The sequence below is a fragment of the Bombus bifarius genome, unplaced genomic scaffold (assembly GCF_011952205.1).
Source record: "Bombus bifarius isolate JDL3187 unplaced genomic scaffold, Bbif_JDL3187 scf7180000008418, whole genome shotgun sequence".
Taxonomy (NCBI): Eukaryota; Metazoa; Arthropoda; class Insecta; order Hymenoptera; family Apidae; genus Bombus; species Bombus bifarius.
The window spans coordinates 638,539-648,702 of NW_022884650.1; the positions used below are offsets into that span (position 1 = coordinate 638,539).

Here is a 10,164-nt window from a genome sequence, read left to right on the forward strand (position 1 = left end):
CATGCATATAACAAAATTTTTTAATTTATTTTTCTCGAAAACAAAGCTTCTTGAAAGAATTCCAACATCGATTATTTAATCCTGTTCAATCAGGGAATTAGTCATGTTCAAGTATACTTGATAAATTTTCAAACTTGGTTTTTTCAAAAACTAAACCGAGAATGAAAATATTTTTTCTATATATTTTTCTTACTTTTCCACAAGGGATCACGTCACGCTCGTTTTTACATGTTATTCTACCGGATCGTGTATATATACATCAATATATGTCGGAAAATCCCACATATATGTAAATCGCAAAACTTTTTCACATTAATCTCAACCAGACAAAATCGAATACAAGAGAATTAAATGAATTATATTATAATAATACAGATTAAATAAAATTCAATATGTTTTGAATAAAACTCCAAGACAAATTCAAGATATTTGAGAGGTCATTTCACTGTTGCACCCTAAAATAATGGGAAACCTAATCGGTAGGAATAAAATGTTGATTAACAGCAGCTGCCAGCAATCAGTCACCTCCGATTAAAATCCTCTCTCGAAGCTCGTTCTCTGCAATTCCAACGCTTTCAGCATGATCCGAAAGAATGTTTGTGGTGAAATGGTATTCTTCGTTAAAATGTACCACACCAAGAATTCTAGGTGTTTTCGAAATTGGCAAGTATCATTTGTTTCTCTCTTAAATCAAGTACCTTTTTTTCAATTTACGAAGTAGAAACGAAATAAATCAAGGACTTAAAAATTGAATAAATATTTTTAGAGAATTCCTGAGAGAAAATTTTCGATTTAAAGAAAATTTATTTCTGTCCTGTATTTTGTGAATTTTTGTATTACGCTGTATATATATTTGGGATATTTTTATTATTTAATATATTTATGGTTGGTCGAATCATCATTACCTATATTATTACTAACAAATAATTTTCAAAAAGATTTATTTTTGCATTCTGAAATCTATTATAATTTCCAAAATTTTATGATTTTTAATTTACGTTCAAATTAGTGTACATGATTAGTAAAATAATTTCATTATGTACTTTTAATAAAATCGAGTACACAAAGAATTAATTCGCGTTTATTTTAATTTAGCTTTTAGCTGCCCAAATTGTCTACTTAACTTATTTAAAAATACAAAAATATTATAGAAGGAAAACTTAATTACATATTACACATGCAGACTCAGATATTTTTCTTTACAATGAAACCATGTTTTATTTAAGAATATTCTTTCTTTCCTGTTTCATATACTGCTGTATATTAACGAAACACGTATTGTATTTGAGATGTATAAGCATTGCGATCACGTAATACAAGTACGAGTCATTTTTCTTGTATACTTTATTAGTGACACATGAGGAGTATAAGTCATAGTACATTTATTTACAGTTAATACACCTAAAATAAGCATAAATGAGTATTGCAATTACCAAATGAAATTGATTCTGATTAACCAGGTCTATTGTTAGAAAAATTAAATTATACCATATTCTAAAGATTTAATTACAGTTTAAGATTTCCAATTAGCGAGACTTGCTAATTTTAATTAAACGGGAATTTCTGTGACTTATTGATAAGAATGTATATTATTGCATATTTTACTATATCAAATGATATTTACACATGTCTAACTTTTTTTCTTTAATTTTTTTAATATTTTGAATGTGAATTATAATTTATATACTTATATTTTACATATAAATTATAAAATAAATATATATGTTTTTCTAAAATATTAGAAAAATTGAACTCCACGTTTATTATTTTATTATGTTATTTTCCACACGCAAAATATAAGAAATTTTAATTTAAAAAAAAGTCATTTCACTGAGAAAACTATACAAGTACACTTCGCAAATATATCATAATTATTCTGATTATAATGACGACAGAGTAAAGTCTGGTATAATTCTTTTACCTAACAAAAAATATGATGCGTTCTAATTAGGTGACTCATATCGCTCTTCTGACACAAAAAGAGGTAATAATTAAGCAGTATGTCGTTAGACTGAAATGCCATTAATGATTCTTAACAGCAGTCGAACAACTGATATTTAATTATATGTTTCCTTTTAGATTGACCCAACTTCCTCAAATTAATTGTAATCATTTCATATTTCGTAATAAATTGAAAATATGTTATATAATTTAGATCAAGAATTTCTTGAATTATTTAAGTAATTAATAACGAATATTACTTAATTGATTTTGTATAAACTTTTTTATATGAATTGAAACAATATACTACAAAATTCATACAAAAAATTGCTATTGTAAATTAATTTAGCAGTTAGCTCTGTTTTTATGTATCTTTCTTTGTAGCTTAGCTTAAAAGAAAGTTACGTTCCCGTACAGTAACTACAAGACGATACACTACAATCCCACGTATATTTCTTTTTAAAAAACAAAATTGTTTATATTCATTTAAATGTGTTGTAATAGATGAAGTCACGAAAATTATCAATAACATCCCTTTTCAATACTTTTGCGAGTTATATATCGTCTTAATTCATACAAAATAATCTATGCACTATTCTATTATGAAGGCGTCCTTTGAAAAAGTTTAAAAATAAATTTGAAAAAATAAAACAGTATATAACTAGGGAAAATGTCCATGCCTGTATTGTTATTACTTTTTTAAATTTATTTCGCCGATGACATACTGAAATAATATTTGAAATACCAAGCAATTTAAGTCTTGAATTTCACGATACCTACATAACACAAATTTCTCAAAATGACACAAGCAATTAATATAATTTTTCCAAGTATCATTAACTCTATAATCAAGAACTTAGAAACGAAGAGTAGTTATATATAAATAAATCATTTATGTTTCCTTGAAAACTTTGAAACTACTATTTTAAAGTTATAGAAATTATGGAAGCTATAGACACTAACTAACCGGAAAAGATCTCATTTACATATGGATGATACTGACATTAATGAATATTTTATATTCAGCGGTTAATTTTTTTATCACTTAAGTAAGATTGCAGAAGTAATGAATGACATAATAGAGTTACTAACAGATTTCATTAACTCCTTTTAGAATTGTTTTGCAAGAAAATTTTCAACAAAATAGGATTGTACTATTTTAAAGATAAGGATTTTATATATGTACATATGTGTGAAAATAGCACGTTTTAATGAAATAATTTAGAAAGAGAATTTTTTACTAGAATACAAAATAACATAAAAAGAAGATTTCCAAATTACAATTACAACTATTATTCATTAGTCTATATTTATAATTTTAATATAATTATCTTGATATATACAAAGAATGTATGATAGACTTATTAAATATTTTCAAATATAATCGCTCTAGTAAATTATCTTTCAACTGTGTAACTTAACTCTATGTCCCTGATATGTATTCCTCTTGTGTATATTTTCGTCATATTTCAAAGACAATCACTTAAGAACAATAGATAATGATTTGAAATAAAACGCAGGAAAATATCTATTTTCCTTTAAAGTTCAAAAACTTGCGAATAATTATACTTATTGGTAAATATAATAATTGCGGATTATTTAATTAATCTAATATTAATCTGTGTAAAATGATATCGAACAAAAATAAATGAAAGAAGTATTTATATCTATGAAATGTTCTCAACTTATCGATAAATACACGATAGTATACTATCATTTCTATTCAATAAAACGATAGATGAATGGAACCATTAATGAAACTACAAACAACCTAAGTAAATACTTACTGATATATCTACTGACTATCTCGCGAATGTTGCATCATCTTTCACGAATTATGTGATTTCCTGGCATTATTCTTTTTTTTTTTTTTGTAAACGAAATATCATATACACACTATGAAATGTATGTAACCGTACATTAGATACAATTGATTATTTTTGTTTATTTCTAACTTATATCGGTACTCTTAGCTCTAAGCTTAAGACTTTGATACTCAATGACTTGATATCCCTAGTATGTTTGTAAAATATTCTACGCGCAAAATTTCATAGTACAATCAATACTTCTTAAGGATCTATGATATTTTAAGTATAAACTCTAATCAGTGCGAAGTATACTAAAACATAAATGGAAGATAAATAAAATATAAGTAAATTTTATTTATATATTTCATTAAGAGTTATTATTTCTTAATTTCATATTACCTCATTATGTGTCGAATTCTAAATAAAACACTCTCCATGACCATTTAAAACTATTATATCTTTGTAATTTAATATGAATTCATTATGTAGTACATTCTAAATAGAACATATTGATTGTTTGAAAGTACGTATAAAATGACTGGATATTCATTCTACAAATTTACATAATACATCCAACATTTCAGTAAAAACATTTAATTCACTATGAAACTAATGAAAGAAGATATTAAACATGATCTGACAGAACAGTCTCCGATACTAACATTTATTAATAAACTGCGGATATTTATAAAGTAAAAGAAATATCGTGAAATATAGAACTATACTATTATACACTATAATATTTAGTAGGTAAAACGATTCTTTTCTTAAATGCTATTTCATTAAGCTTTTCAAACCACATTTTCCATTCAATAACAAACGCAACAATATAATAGTATAGACACTTATACATTCAAGTTTGAAAAAATACTAATCATAGTTTTTAAAATAGAATATACATATTTTTATAACGAGATTCTATGCCCTAATAGATTTCAGTCATATTAAAAAAATCATAGAAATCTTTCGTTATCTATTTTCGTATGGAAAATTATGGTTATCTATTTTCGCATTGAAAATTATCGTTATCTACTTTCGTATTGAAAATTATCGTTATCTATTTTCAATGATTCATATCTTCGAATCTATCAAGTTACTCACTTTTCCAAGTATCTCTTATTTAAAATACTCTTTCTTAGTCGTCACAAGTGATATACAAGTTAAAAAGTTAACAAAAAGGGATATATCATATTTTTCCCGTATGCCCTCCATTCATTAATCAAGTTTTTTTTTTAAATCATCTAAACGACACGCAAAGTTCTAAGTAAAATCAAATATTCCTTATTCTAAGAAGATATTCTACAAAATCGATTACTTACGTTTACGACAAAGTAGCTTCTCGAGATAGATCGATCCTCGCTGATACTCTTCTGATCGAAACTAGTTGTATCCACAAGATTTTCTCTGTTGCACGTTCTTGGTTTATATATTTCTTTTTTCAAGCACTCTATAACATGTATTAAGCTTCTTGGAAAACTTTGTCTGCCGTATGTTGACGAAACTGAACACTCGCGAATCGGTTCGCGACGAGCACGTGGATATCGTGCGAATTCGTCGAATCGGCAGTACCAGTACGATCGATCGCAGTCGAGGTGTCACTGGTTCGGCACCGGCGAACATCCTCGAGATTTATAAAGCCTCGTCCGCTCTCTGACTTCGCTCCGTGTCGTCCGGCTCGTTATTATTCCCCTGCCAGCTAGCTGATTCCCCCGCCAGGTCCGTGTGCGAGCAACATTCTACACACTGTGTCATACATTCGCTCGAAAGCGCGAGATCATCAGCTCCCGCGAGAAGAGTCGTCTTTCGCCTTTGATACTCTCCTTTAATCTTAATTTAATCCAAAATCTTGCGAGATCGGCTTGGTACCCGATGATTTAGAATAATATTGTTTGAGCGAGAGATAGGTCAGTTTCGACATAGGAATCGTTACTAGAATTAGAGTCAAAGACCTCGCAGCTGTTTCTATCGTCTGTTGATGAATATCTTTGTCTTTGAGTCGGTACATTTTGGTATATTTTCTTTCGATTTGTTGTTTCATGTTTGGTGGAATATTATATTGGTGTTGATAATTTTATTTAGATTGGTTAAAGTTAAAGCATAATTTCGTTGTAAGATATTAATCCTATTGTCTTTGAGTCACGTTCAAAACTAGTGATGTTTTTTATTTTTTTGGGAGACACAAATTCGAAGGTCATAATAGGATTAATACATTTTATAGAATACTCACAGAATATTATGTCCAGCGTTGTTGGGAGATTGCACTCGAAGTATTTCATTATCAATCGCTATTAACAATATATGATCCCAACTGATAATTAAAATAGGCATTTAATTGTTAATTCTTTCGCACAACTAGTATTTAAGAATACATAATTATCTCTAACATTTCAAATATTTTCAAATAAATAAGAAACGAACAGGCTTAACAACTGAATTATGATCGGTGCATTTTTATTACTCTAGTGTTACATGTAAACATGAAGTGAGACATGGGTTGTGTACATACAGTACATATCATATAAGTGTGGTATTTAACATAATACTTAAATAGTATAACTAGTATAAATAATATATAATAATATATAAATATATAAAAATATACATATAAATAAAATATAAATAATAATATAATAATATAATAGTATAAATAGTACTTAAACATTTGTGTGCATCAAATTGAATTTTAATGAAATTTCAAAATTACAAGTTAATAATTGTCGACTGACGACTTCAGTAATTGAACAATAATTTTATTTTGGCGATTTCGTATAATAATAAGAATTAAACAATCAATTGATCAAATAAAAAATTTGAAGTGATTACTACCTATCAGTCATAATTAATGTCGGTTGAATGGGAAAAATGGATACGCTTAAAAATAGGTGTGTTTAAAAAGATATAAAATGATGAAGTGACAGTTTTTAAAGTATTATAATAAATATTAACTGCTGTGGTTATATTGGGATTATAATTATTGAATTAAAAATAACCGTTTAGAAATTAAAAACATAAAAATGTTCTCCTTCTTTCTTTAATTGTAAGATTTTGAATTTTTGTAATAATCCGTTTATAATTATAAGATGTTCACTATGCTTAATACTGAAAAAAGTTAATAAAATTTTAGAATAGTCCGAATTAAAAAATATACATTAATTGTTAAGTCATGTAGTTTTAGAAAATATTGTAAAGTTAATATTTCTGTATCAATATCTTTCATTTATTTATATTATAGTATACATAGTTGAAAAATGAGCATTTTTTATAATGTACCTAAGGAACAAATATTAATCAAACTCACAATGTTTCCATACACGTAAGAAAAATTACGAAAACAGAATAAAAACTTATGTAGTAATTAATACATTTTGTAATAGAAATTCTATTACAAAAATATTATAATATTATGCGTGTAAATATTTATTTCATAATAGTTCCTGTTTATCGTTTTTAATGATGTCTTTATAATCACATAGCAATGAATGTAATGGTACATCGCAAAATATTACGTTGAAATATTACGATAGTGTAATATTTCCTATATGTGCGTAATTATCAAAGTTTGAAGTCGAGTTTAACTCGTTATACATATCGCGTATAGATGTTCTCAGATATACGATAGCTGCGACACGTAACTCCAAAAGGTAATTCGTAACAAGTTAATAAGCAGAGCCATTGAAATCGATAACCACTTTTACAATAATCACTTATTAAAATTCCAAAAACATCGCAATATTTGACGATCCACAGACATTAATTAAATCAAATGCTTCTTTTAATTAACTTTATTTTATTGTTTTATGTAACAATAAATATTTCTTCATTTTGTTGCTTCATGTATTTTTTCGTTGTTAATTAATTGTTTACAATCACATTGATCATTATAGTAGATTATTAATGGTTGAGATCAAATTATTGCTTAAGTTTCATAGCGTTTGAAAAATATTGCTTAAATTCAAACATGTTCATAGTTGTAATATTTACAAATAAAAATAATTTAATTATATATATTATATCTATTATATATATTTCCTTAATACAAATTAATCATAAATTAAAATTACCTATACACTCTCGAACAAAAATTTCCTATTAAAATATTAATTTTATGATTTAAAAATTAAATTAATTGCATAAAAATTTTTAATTTTCACATTCCATACTCCTAACGCTTTATAAAAATTAAAAAGTAGTTTAAGGAAAAGTTGACCTTTTTTTGTAGAACTTTAATGTGAAGTAATCGAAAATTTGATATAGCCGTGATATTTGCGAATTGGTAAGATTTAGAGGAATGAAAGAATTATAAGAGTAATTTGAAAAAGTATAAAATACGATTGGGGTAAACTTTGCATTTAAGTACAAAGTATGTATGTATATACGTTTAATTACGTCAGTTCTATGAAGACCATTAAAGTTTTCAGCTGCTTCGTGAATATATAATTGAACAACGTTAACACTTTCAAGCAGAGATAAGCTTAAAACGATCTGACTAAAAATAAAACGTAAAACTCGTATATCAGTATGTATAGTGGTGTTTATGTTTCACGATACTCGTCGTGAATGACGGCACAACATGAGTAAAATGTAAACTTGCATTTAACGAGATGCATAAACATAATAAACATACTGAGCAAGAAATCTGAAACACGCTCGTGAGCCAATTTTTATCGTTAAATTATAAAACAGTTGGAAATATCAATCGAAGTGCGGAAATTATATGCAATATGGAAATTATGAAGGTTAATATTGTGAATGAAAATGATTTAAGGATACAACGATGAAATGAAAACGCAAATAAAATAATGAGATAACATTTATATTGAAATGTTTTATGCAACACGTGTATCCACGCGAGAATAACGTAAATACAAAATATGCATATTTTTAGTAAACTATATTCTATAAAATTACATTTAGTATTATATCGTAGGGTTGGATCTAATAGAGTAAGAATACTAACATTGATTAAATTTATTGAAATGTTTATTGTATAAAGAAAAAGAGATATAACATCTGACACTAAAAATTTGTGGAATTTACAAATTTTATATAAACAATAATATGCAGTAATAATACGTAGTACTTCTATTTATATCTTAAAAATCTATAATCGATCGTACAAGGTGTTAGGTGACTTATATAAATAACAATGCACCATTTACTATTATATTTTCAACAAATGCTTAAACATGCTGATATATTAAAAGGGCAAGAAATCTTGGACAAAAAGATAGTTATTTTCTAAATCGTTAATGCTGAATTCTTTGTTATTTTGTTACAGCTTCGAAGGGTTAAAATTTGTTTGTGTATCTATAAGACTTATGATTGAACATCAACTTTATAAAAATTATTTCAAAATATCAAATTTTTGATATAAATAAATTTATGAAAATCCAATATCAATCTGAGAAAGATTAAAAAGTTATATATAAGTTACCATTTTTCTATTTGGAGGATTTGAAGCGTCTCTTTTATGAATGGCGGTACGACTCGCGTATCTAGATTGTTCCAGTGCAGACATTTGCACGTTACAGTGGTTATCTCCTTTCCGACATAAAAAAGTTCGTTGCTGCTCGTCTGTTTCCTCCCATGCGTCATCTTGCGTGGGAAAGTTTGTTTAACAAATCTCGGTTCTAGCTATCTCAGTGCCGTCAAACTATACGGTACAACTTTCAGCACAAAATTCACCGGTATAAATATGAAATATCAGTTCGATGTAGTTGTCTCAGCTTCTATTGATTCATTCCTTACAAGTACCCTCTAGTATGCTTTATTGTCACGAATTGCTCGCAACAGACGATGAATAAATGAGCTTGTTAATTATTGCTTTTCGTATTTTCCATTATCTTAATTATTATGGATGTAGTTTATATACTAAATAGTTGACAATTTATGTGTTTTTACACACATTTATTTTAAATACTTTCCACTGTATGTATTTTAAGATTTAGATTATTAAATCGTATCGTTATTTGTTGTAATATCTAGAAATATGTTTCATCGTCATTCGGCTCGACATATTAAATTCCACTATTACTTATTAAAATGCATAGGAATATTAATTTATTAAACCATATTAGAACATATTGCGATAGAATATACAAGATTGTGAACTAATATAAATTTAAAAATTATTCTTAGATAATGACTATAAAAATGTAATAATAATTCAAATAAGATTGAAACATATGATTTTATGTTGCATTTTGAAGATAAATACATATAATATGTAAAATGTTCTTTCTATTTTATTGGTTATAGTTATTAATCTCTTTTGTATTACATGTGCGGAATGGAATCTGGAGATCTGTTTAAGCAATACATAATATATCATATTACGTTATATATAACGACTATTTCAGAAATTTATCATCGACTTAGTCTATGAAAGGTAAAACTATCCTCATAGCGTAGAATG

General features: G+C 26.6%; 1 protein-coding gene across 1 annotated transcript in view; it reads right to left on the reverse strand.

Annotated features, from left to right (window-relative positions):
* LOC117212931 (trichohyalin-like) overlaps positions 1-5,400 on the reverse strand; it is a 144,708-nt gene extending 139,308 nt beyond the window's left edge. The window contains exon 1 of the mRNA XM_033458082.1: positions 5,069-5,400. The gene's annotated coding sequence lies outside the window, so the exon portion shown is untranslated. The remainder of the gene's footprint in view (positions 1-5,068) is intronic.
* Positions 5,401-10,164: the final 4,764 nt, after the last annotated feature.